Genomic DNA, 11,539 nt, shown 5'->3' with positions numbered 1-11,539 from the left:
GAGTAATATAGTAATAAAGAAGTTATTTTCCTTTGTTTACAAGGAACAATGCAAAATAGTAACCAGGCAACTAGTGACTAGAAGTTATCTTACTTCCTTATCTGAAGGTTTAGGTGGTGGGGGTGAGTATGCGACATTGTTTAGTATTGGTTATTGTTCTTCAGCATGGAAATCTCCCAGTCAGAGGTAATACCTCCCAGTCAGAGGTAATACCGTAGTCGTCGAGGGAAAATAACAGTTACCTTGGCAGTTTAGCACTTGAACCTGGAGTCGCAGTCCTGGATTTACCTCGAATCCCTCTTAGGTCAGGTATTATTCTACTTGGAAAGGACACCTTGGCAACCATTGGGACGGAACAGCCCCAAGGCTCACCTTTAGTGCTCCGAGCCTGGAGTGACTCAGTGGGAAGCCCGAGAGGTTATGTGAGGGTAAGTCCCAAGTTCTTCAAAGCATTTTGTGTCTTTGACAACAAGTGGGTGAAGAGGGAGTGTCTGGATTCTGGAAAACCTCTTAGGGCTTTTTAATCACGGTTTTGCACATGTGAATATATTTAATAATACAGTGGCCCCGACCCAACGAGTCCTGCCACCTGCGCAGGCCTGGCGGACAGGAGGCGTAATTATACAGCCGTGTGACTACAGGGTGTAGGTGTCCTACTTCAACATATAATAATACGAGAAGCTCTGAAGTCCCAGGGTGAAGGGAAACAGAGACAAACTGAAATACACTGTTGCTTCGGAACTAAGGGAATCAAGAGGCCTAAGAAGGTGCTGTAAAGGAATCTTCAGAGAACTTAAATATTTCTGCAGAAGAGGCAGGAGGAGATCCAATAAATAAGTTGATGCTTTGGCATCCTTTGGACACCTTTCTTTTCTCCCTATATGTGTTGTGTGATTTTTTGTTATCAGAGGTTTTTATTAATACACTAGAGGCCCGATGCATGAAATTCGTGCACAGTAGGGTTCCTAGGCCTGGCCAGCGATCAGGGCCGATCTGTGGGGTGACTGGTGGGGGGATCTTGGGGGTGGGGCCCGCTGGCACCCACCGTGGCAGGCCTGGGGCCTGCGGGCTGGGGACAGCTCCTGTGTTGAGTGTCTGCCCCCTGCTAGTCAGTGCATGTCATAGTGACTGGTCATTCCACGGGTCATTCTGCAATTCGGTTGATTTGCATATTAGGCTTTTATTATATAGGATAATGGAGTCCAAGTTGTGCATTAATAAGGGTCCCCGTTTAATGAGGCTTGTGAGCAGATGACTATTTGGTACTCTCTTGATATGTTCATTTTTATTTGGGAACACTTTGCAGAGGGAAGCCAAATTCATCCTGCCCTTTCCTTAAATTCACCCGTTAGGGTCAAAGTGACTGATACTCACATCCACGCTGTACTGAGTGACAGGTCGAGAGGCTGTTGAGCCAGCCCTGCAGGTATTATGAGTGCGAAGACTATTTGAGGTCAATTGGCAGCAAGAGCAAAACTTGAAAACAGGAGAGAGTGCTACTCCGTGCCTACAAAGACCCTCTCACCTCTTTCCCAGGAAAACAGGAGCTGAGCTAGGGCCAGCTGAATACATGAATCCCCCCCTCCCGGCCCGCCCCCCACTCCACTCTCCTAGCAAAAGGAGGCTCCCTGGGGAGCTTATCTGAAACTTGATGATGTTAATCTGTCAATGAACAGACTGGGAGGAGGGAGGAGGTTTGAGCGAGGCGATATGTAGAGCAGCGATGGATACTGAACAAAACACGGAGTCGTGATGAATCGTAATGTAATCCCCCTGCTTTGGACGAAGCGCCTTCCGGTCAGCGCTGGATGGTCCAGTCGGTTCCAGCGCACACTCGACATCTTGCTGGAGCACATGGAGGACGCAGATTTGGGGGGAAAACACAGAAAACAGCACGGAGGGCATTATTCTTTATTAGCGCAGCCAGTTTAAAATGATGCCCGTTAACCACTTTCATATAAATGACAGTTTCTCTAACCCCTGAATCATCCTGCATTTAAATGTATATATTGATTGATTGATTGATTTCAGAGAGGAAGGCAGAGAGAGAGAAATACCAGTGAGAGAATCATTAATTGACTGCCTCCTTTACACCCCATACTGGGGATCAAGCCCACAACCCGGGCATGTGCCCTGACCGGGAATCGACCTCCTGGTTCATAGGTCGATGCTCAACTACTGAGCCACACCAGCTGGGCTCTCCTGTATTTCTAATGCCGTCGGTTCATACACATCAAAGCAGGAACCCCGAATTTGTGTGGGGTCAGGACCAGCCAGGCTCGGGATAGGGAGACAGCTGAGTGCTGTGCCCTCATGCGTGGGTGGCCGCGCAGCTGTTGATCCCCCTTCTGGCTACCAGACAGTTGCCACTTTGCGCCTGCAGATCTAGACTTCAATCTTCTGTCCACGGAGTGGACATCAACAAGGGGTTGACATCAGCTCTCAAAACATGGCGAGGCAGCCAGACAGTCACCCTGACATGCTGAGCAGCACCAAGTATAACACTGGGGCTGTTGCTACGTCATGTTTGTCTTTGTACAATAGCTATATCTATATATAAAAAGCCTAATATGCTAAGTGTCCGGCTGATTGGTTGACCATTTGGTCGACCGCTCAACCAGTCACTAAGACACACACTGACCACCAGAAGGTAGATGCTCCAACTGGTAGGTTAGCTTGCTGCTGGGGTCTGGCCGATCCGGACTGGGCGAGATGTCCCAGACACTCCCTGGAAACCCTCCTGTGGTCCCTCTCAGCTGGCCAACCTCCCATGGTCCCTCCCCGGCCAGGCAGCCCCCATTGACCCCGATCAGGACTGGGTGAGACTGCCCCAAAGGGCCCCAATTGCCAGCCAGGCTGAGGGACCCCACCCATGCATGAATTCATGCACCGGGACTCTAGTTATAAATATAAAAGCTCAGCGCACAAGGTTCAAGGCGATCTCGACCTTCTCTACAAATGGGAGGAACAGCCGGGTTGCATGGCCCAGCGGCCATATTTGGGTCCTTAGCACAACTAAGTGAAATCCTATTTACATCAACCCTTTCCTGCAAATAGTATCCAATGTTAGACGACAAGGCATCCCTTTGAGATCAGAACCAAGTGCCGAGTTCCATGTGGACGCTTCTTAGCTACGTGTCCTTGACAAATTCCTTAAACTTTTTGGAGCCACTCCGGCTGGGCAGCTGTTGTCCTTTTATGCTGCTGTTGTCACTTGAGGACATAACTTTTGCAAGTGTACGTGCTGACGTATTTTGCTATGAAGCATTTAGATATTCTAAATAGGCTTCATAAATAAAGACTGGATTTTAGCTTAGAATGATATTGGCTATGACAGCGGTTCTCAACCTGTGGGTCGCGACCCCTTCGGCGGTCGAACGACCCTTTCACAGGGGTTGCCTAAGACCATCCTGCATCTCAGATATTTACATGACGATTCATCACAGTAGCAACATGACAGTGATGAAGTAGCAGCGAAAATAATTTTATGGTTGGGTCACCACAGGAGGAACTGTATTTAAAGGGCCAGAAGGTTGAGAACCACTGGGCTGTGAGATAGCAGGCAACTAAATCTTTACAATTAAGGAAACCCCATTGTCATTTAGCTGTGATGAGAACACACAGAGGAAAGTGAGCAAGCCCATTTGCTCCCAATAGGGAGTTGTGAGTCATACCACTGTTGTCCTCCAGGTGGCATGATTTAGGCTGTCACTGAATTAACTGATATAAATTCCCCCACCCCCACCCCACCCCCCCACTCTCCTCACAACTGGATGAGTGGCTAATTTCTGAACAATCAGTACCATGGTAGCATTGATTCAATTTAATTGTTACAACTGGCCAAATGGGCAGATTGATCTTAGAATAGTCTGTCGTTTAAGGACCTTAATTAACTTAACCTCGCAGCCCTCTCAAACAAAAAAACAAGAACTTGTTATCTCTCATAACCAGGCAGCCAAAATCATTTTTTTGTGTGTATTGCTGAAATCTCTTTGGGTCATAGCGCACACGCATTTTTAGGTTTATTCCTTCGGTTTAGAGTAATTAGCTCGCCATCTGATGGGAGCTATAAAGATACTGCTTTTGTACTTAAAGGGACACGTCGATAAAATGGAAAAAAGAAACTGTAGGGATCTTGATCATAAACATAACAGGAAACACACCCCTTTCAATGAGGTGAAGTTCACTTCCCAGGTGTCCCCGGAGTCGTGCGGCCTTTACTGTTTATTAAACAGGAAAGAACAACCTGTAAAAAGTCAATATTGAATGACCCATAAGCACCAAATGACGAACAGAAGACATTCTTTCCTATGTTTCTGTTCACTGACATGAGGAGGGTCCGAACTCACTGTCACTTTTTGGATTCTCAATTTATTGTTCGTTTTCCAAAATGCAGAAGTTGAATCTGGCTGGGCACGGGCCACGCGCAATGCTTCTTCATCCCTAGTCATTGTTATCTTTATCCTCTTTCCTTCCACGTGGGGGATTGGCATTCGGGGAGCTCAAAAGAATCTCAGCCAAGCACCCCTCGGGGCTTCCGTTTGGGGGGGGGGGGTGGCTGTGGGTTATATCAATGCTAGAATTGCATGGTAAGCATTTTCAAATCAAGAGCTATGATTATTCGAACCTACAGCGTAGGCAAAGGGGAAAGAGGCTTGAGTAGGCAGACTGTATCTCTATTATAAGCGACAGAGGAGGAAGTCTGCTGGGACTTCATTGTAAACCAAATGACTCTGAGGGACAGTCCTGGGTCACCCCTGTTGTCCTGATGTGTGTGTGTTTATGAAGTTTCCCCTTCAATTCCTCAGGTTTGGGGATTAATTCTCTGGTCACCCTCATTCTAAGAACTTTCTGGCTAGTAGTCGCCAGTTCGACCAATCAGAACAACCCATATAGCTTTTTTTATAGTATTTCTTTTTTTTTTTTTTTTTAGCATATTATGCTTTTATTATTATTTTATAGTATTTCTTGAAGCATACTTACACATTGCCTTTTAAGCTACTTATGGACTCGTTTTATTCTTCTAACCTAAAACTACCTCCACGTTTTTTCTTTACGTGCAGTTACTATTGCCGGTTGTTTTTTCATTTGTTTGTTTTCATTCTTTGATTGCAGAATAATAAAGACAACAGAAAGGCAAGCCTGTTTGAAATATAGGTTGGGAACTTTGCTTGTGGAAATTTACAGATTGGACTTTTACACAATCTATGAAACCCACTGAAATGACGACAGAGAACTTTATTCAAAGGCTACGTATCCTAAAAAATGAGAATTCCACTTCATGTTATCATACTCCTGATTTTTAAAAATTGTTTTTAAATATATTTTTATTGATTTCAGAGAGGAAGGGAGAGGGAGAGAGATAGAAACATCAATGATGAGAACCGTGACCTGGTTCCTAGGTAGGCGCTCAACCAGTGAGCCACACCAGCCCGGCCATACTCCTGATTTTAATGTCATACTCTTTTAATGATGAGGACGTGGTGATGGTTCTCTCTATAGTTTACCTCTCCTTTTCCTTCCTCGGTTTATTTTCATTTTTACTTCGTGCATACTTCTCCCTCCCTTTCTCCCCAGAAACATCATTCTGGTTATTTGTGAAATGTAACTGCAGACTCGGGGTGGTCAGCTAAGTGCAGTCGGAGTAGAGATGCTATAGGGGGGCGGGGGGAGGGGTGTGTGTCAAACACCACCCTGGCCACTAAAAATTCTGCCCCTGGCTTCTTACTATGAATATTCGCATTTAATTAAACTCATCCCCAGGTTACACTGTCTGACAACTGTCCTCACGGTGACCATGTGTTTATGTCAGTCAGTCACCAGCGGCTGTTGATTGATTTCAGTCGCTAAAGCTATTTGAGGGGGTGAATTGCACCAGGGGCAAAAAAAAACAGGCTGCAACTGACTTCAGCAGGCCCTGCTTTGACAAAGCACAGGGCAGTGAGAGACGCCTGAGAGAGAGAGAGAGAGAGAGAGAGAGAGAGAGAGAGAGATTCCTTCTGAAATGCGGAGACCTGTGAGATCCGAGGCCCCAATAGTCACAACCAATAATCCTTCCGCTGCTCCCAACGCCAAACGTTCCCACGGTGTTTCATTCAAGTGTGAGGGGTGTAACTCCCACGCCTACAACCCTGAGTGAGACCTGCGTATTCCTCCCTGCGTCTCCATTTTATTCCTTTATCTCCCACCCGCTCTGATCTTCTCTTTAAACCAGGGGTAGGCAAACTTTTTGACTCGAGGGCCACAGTGGGTTCTTAAACTGGACCGGAGGGCCGGAACAAAAGCATGGATGGAGTGTTTGTGTGAACTAATATAAATTCAAAGTAAGCATCATTACATAAAAGGGTACGGTCTTTTATTTCAATAGTTTTATTCATTTCAAACGGGCCGGATTCAGCCTGCGGGCCATAGTTTGCCCACGGCTGCTTTAAACCCTTCTCCTCCCTGCCCCTTGCCCCTCCTTTCCCCTTATGGCTTCTCTCAGATTAGCCTACAGACACACAATGGGGATCATCACTGGACGACTTACTTCTCTTGGGCAAATCACTAACCTTGCTTTGTCATCGCGTCTCTCTGGAAATGCGTACAGAACGTGAGATAGAAATCATTATAGAGCCAAATAAATTCGTAGCAAATAAATTATAAGGGAGAACCGGAAAGGCTTTGGGTGCATTTTCATGTTAAAGGGTTAGGTGGCATTTATCGAGGGGCACTATATAGGGTAAGACGTAGTCACATTCCAGGAGGCCCGTAGGGTTCTTTACCCCCATGCCCTGCTGTTCGATGCTTCCACGCTTGAAACCATTGTTCTAAAGGAAGTCGCTCTTTCACCGGAGATGGGAAGGACCTGTCAGATCATACACTGGCTTTTGAGCCGTAGGAATAAAACTCCAGGGCAGGGATGAGCAGTTGGCTTCATCACAAACATTTGTTTAGCCTCTTGTAGGAATTCCACAGGACTTAAGTGAACAGACCCATCAGTGAGCCAAGAAGGGGCCAGTCGTCGAAACAGCTGCGCCCTCCACCTCTCTGATCTAGAAACCAAAGAAGCCATTTCAGGGTGTTCAATAATAAGAGACCTTAGTCTTGAATTTGGATGTAACTGGACTTGGATAGTCAGAGTTCTCTTCACCAAAAGTATATGTTCTTCTCCTTTCTTCCTAGAACGACTGGGGGCAGAATTCCATAATTTCCCCCCGCAAAATACCATAACGTTTAAAAGAAGTGAATGGCCTTCTACGGACAGAAACTGCTAGGAGGTATAAGCAGGAAGCAGATTCTTGTCTCCCCTGGCTTTCTCATTCTATTTATATCGAAGGACTGGGGGCCACACGTTTTAGTGGACATCTCTGACAAAGAGGAAGAAGTGAGAGCACGAGAAACTGGCGAGGAGCGTTTAATGAGCACATACTAGGTGCCAGGCTCTGTTAGAAGTGCTTTCTGTTCTCTGTATAGTTTAATCCTCACAATAACCTCAGGTGGCGGGTACTAAGGGTTACCCCCATTTCATAAAGAAACTCACACAATGGGTCAGGGTAACTTGGCCAGGGTCACGGTCACAAAGCCAGAAAGGAACAGAGATTTGAACCCAAGGAAACTTGACCCTGGGGCCGGCCCTTGTAAGCACTACATGCCCCTGCCTCCTCGAGGTGGTCAAGGTCTCGATGAGTTAAAGACCCTTTCTCCATAAAGACTGTAGAAAGCCCAGCACATACTAAGATCTCATGAAATTCAGTGACAGATTGCTTGTCGAATGTGGAGATGGAAAGACTCCAAAGGAGCCCTAACTGGTTTGGCTCAGTGGCTAGAGCGTCGGCCTGCGGACTGAAAGGTCCCAGGTTCGATTCCGGTCAAGGGCATGTACCTTGGTTGTGGGCACCTCCCCAGTAGGGGGTGTGCAGGAGGCAGCTGATCGATGATTCTCTCTCATCGATGTTTCTAACTCTCTATCCCTCTCCCTTCCTCTCTGTAAAAAAAAAATCAATAAAATATATATTTTTAAAAAGACTCCAAAGGAGTTATTGAATACTACACGTAGAGTTACCAGGGAGGCTGCTCATACAGTCTAACCTGTTACATCTTTATAGGATTGCTCACCGGAGAGGAAAAAGGGGCTCACCTACCAACACCAGGAGATTTCACACCCCCACCCCCTCTCCTGCTCTCCTAGGCTGTGGGGAAATTAAAAGTAGCCTCAGGAATAGGCTGGGGGCCTAAGGGGTTGTAAAGGAAGCAGTGGGTGTTCAACAAACTATCATGGGCAAGCGTGTGTGTGTGTTTATATTGGGAAGCGGGGACGGTTGCCAGAGCATTTATGGCCTAGGTTGTTTCCCTAGAAGTGACACAGATGGGCTTTTGCTGCTCTCTCCACACTCTAATCTGAATCCACGCAGTCTCAGGTGCATTTTTGTCTCTACCAAGAAGGTGGTCTCCCTGGCTCAGGTGGGGCGGGGGGAGAGGGGGGAGTGGGAGGAGGGAGGCTGAACCAGTGCCATCCGCATGACCTCCAGCAGTAAGAAGAGTCACTTTTACCCCATCCGGTACAACTGCATTATTGCCCTTCTCAAACTGAGCGCAAAGGGTGGCGAGTTCAGGGAAATCTTTGCCCCGCCTATGTTTTTGCTTCGGCTGTTGGGGTGCTGGCAGGTTGTCTAACTCCTTTCAAGCTGCTTCCATTGGGCCTCAAGGAAAGGCACCAGCCCTAGCCAGTTTGGCTCAGTGGATAGAGCGTCGGCCTGCGGGCTGAAGGGACCCAGGCTCGATTCCGGTCAAGGGCACATGCCTGGGTTTCCGGCTCGATCCCCCAGTGTGGGGCATGCAGGAGGCAGCCAATCAATGATTCCCTCTCATCACTGATGTTTCTATCTCTTCCTCCCTCTCCCTTCCTCTTTGAAATTAATAAAAAATATATTTAAAATATACGTTTTTTTGTTTTTGTTTTTTTTTTAAGGAAAGGCACCTGCCGATTCTGATTTATATGTAACTTTCAGAATTATTCAGAAGTGGGTTGAAACAATTCCTTTACTCCAGAATTTTCCAATGTCTATTAATGAGAGGGGGTGAATTTTCATATTCAAGGCAGTTTGGAACATGCTTGGTTAAAAGAGTTGAATGTGTAAACTTCTCAGAGCCTTTAACATAATGATGGGGATTGTGAGTCTGTAATAGAGTACCCAGAATCTCCCACACGTGCCTCACCATAAAATCCACGTTTATAAGACTTGTTCGGGGACGTCTTGGAAGTTATTAGTGGGTAAGCACATAGACAATGAATGCTCTCTGCAGACTTCAGCTCTGCCACTGACTATGGCCTTGAACTAGGTACGTAGCCTCTCTGGACTACAGTCTTCCCATCTGCAGAAAACTGCCGCTGCTGATAATAATAATATGTCCTTCGGGGTTGTTGTGAAGATTAAATGCACAGATACATCTATCTCTCTATCTTACTAATATGTTAGCTATTGTTATTACATCTATTCAGCCGTCTGTCTACTAATAATATAGGCTCCCTATACAGATAAAGTGTCCATTTCAGAAGTTAGAGACAGTTCCTCCTAGAATAAAAGGAACGCCTACCGAGGGAATAATATAGAGGCATTGAGTTTGGGGGGACACGCAACAGAGTTTCCAGTGTAAATCACCCGTCTAGTCAGTACGGCCACAGTCGTGCCGAAATGCAAATGTTGACTTGCAGCAACGACAGGTGAAATAAAAGAGAGGGGAAAGCAAACCGTGACAAGAGCGCTCCTTGTGTTGGTCTCATTGGGGCTGCGTCGAAGGGACAATGTCAAGTGATGTGTGATGCACAACGGTAGCCACAGGCCATGTTCAGCTTCCCGGGATGTGAGTGTCCCGGAGAAGAATGGCTGAGGCAGCAATTTAAAGAGAGAGCCATTCATCCCAACAGTGAAATGAACTAATATTCATTCTCTAAGTTTAAAAAAAAGTGGCAGTCTGTTCCCAGGAGTTCCCAGTCCCATGGAGGGCTTGCTAGATTGTAACAAACTATAATAATTGTGCTTTAGACTACGGGCATTAGAATAGTATTAGGTATGAACCAGGAGGTCATGGTGCAATTCCTGGTCAGGACACAGGCCTGGGTTGCGGCCTGGATCCCCAGGAGGGGGCGCGCAGGAGGCAGCCCATCCATGTTTCTCTCTCATCATTGATGCTTCTATCTCTCTCTCCCTCTCCCTTCCTGACATTAATAAAAACGTATTTTAAAAAATAAACTAGTATCAGGGAACAGCAGAAACTGACTCCACTAAAAAAAAAAAAAAAAAAAGAGAGAGAGAGAGAGAGAAAGCAGGAGGTGACTCTTAGATGGAAAGGCCTGTCTCAGGAGCTGGCCTGGCCCAGAGGAAAGTAACGCTCCTGCGTGTGTGTGTGTGTGTGTGTGTGTGTGTGTGTGTGTACACACTACAGGAGGGAAGCCTTCCACGCTGGAGCAAGTGATTCCATTCGGGGGGCTGTGAGGGAGCCCCACTCACTCAGAACTGGGAGGTTTGCTAGCGCGTCCTTCAGCCGCCCCGTCCAAAGTGACTCTATCAAGTAAATACCGTAAATCCCGGTTGTCAGGGCGCACGCTCCCCCTTCCTCCCGCTCCCCTCCCCTCCCTCCCCTCCCCTCCCCTCCCTTCCCTGCGCGCACACACCCACCCCTCCGCCGCTCAGGGCGAGCTCGGGGCTGAGCGAGGAGAGGACTTCTGACTGTAATCCTAGCACGTCACTTTGTTGAAGGCAAACACGTGGTGCAGAGGGAACTTATAAATCTCTCCTCCCAGGCAAGACCGTGATGTTATCTGCTGGCAGCAGACCGTTCGCTTGGAGAGGAGCTGCAGAAGCTGAGAGAGAGAGAGAGAGAGAGAGAGAGAGAGAGAGAGAGAGAGAGAGAGAGAGAGAGAAGGGGAGCAAGTGGAGAAGGAAAGGGATGGAGAGCCTAGTATAACGGTCTAGGCAGCCGTTCGGGATCGGGCCGGAGGGGCTGCCTGGATGCAGAGCGGAGAAAGGAGGAGGGTGGACTCCAGGGTGCCCAGGGCCCCCCTCCCCTAAGCGAGCAAGTCCGAGCGGCAGAGACACCGGGAGCGCGGGGCAGGGTGGGCGTCCCAGGGCAGCCCCGCGCGAGCCCCGGAGGAATAAAGGCGCCCCGCCGGCCGGCCCAGGGGCTGGAAGCCACGGCGGCGGCCGCCGGCCGGTCGCCTGCTGCCTGGTTGGCGTTTGGAGCGAGCGCGGAAGGAGGAGCAGGAGAAGGAGGGCGCTGGAGGCTGGGCGCGCCTGCCAGCGGCGGCGGCGGCGGCAACGTGGAGTAACCGGGCGGGTCGGCGCGCTCCGGCCGGGGAGGGGGCCCCCGCGCGCGGCTCGGGGAGCAGGGTCCTCGCCGCTTCGGCAGCCGCCGCGGGATCCGAGCGCGTCCCGAGCTCCCGGCGCAGCGCGGCCGCCTCCCCGCGGCGCGCCCGGCTCCGGGCTCCGGGCTCCGGGCTCCGGGCTCGGCCCCCCGCGCGCGCACACGCGCACACACAGACACTCACACGCACACACAC

This window comes from Myotis nattereri (genome assembly GCF_964212035.1).
Source record: "Myotis nattereri genome assembly, chromosome: 20".
In the NCBI taxonomy this organism is placed as follows: Eukaryota; Metazoa; Chordata; class Mammalia; order Chiroptera; family Vespertilionidae; genus Myotis; species Myotis nattereri.
The sequence above is the reverse complement of the archived record's forward strand: the minus strand, read 5'-3'. Positions refer to the sequence as shown.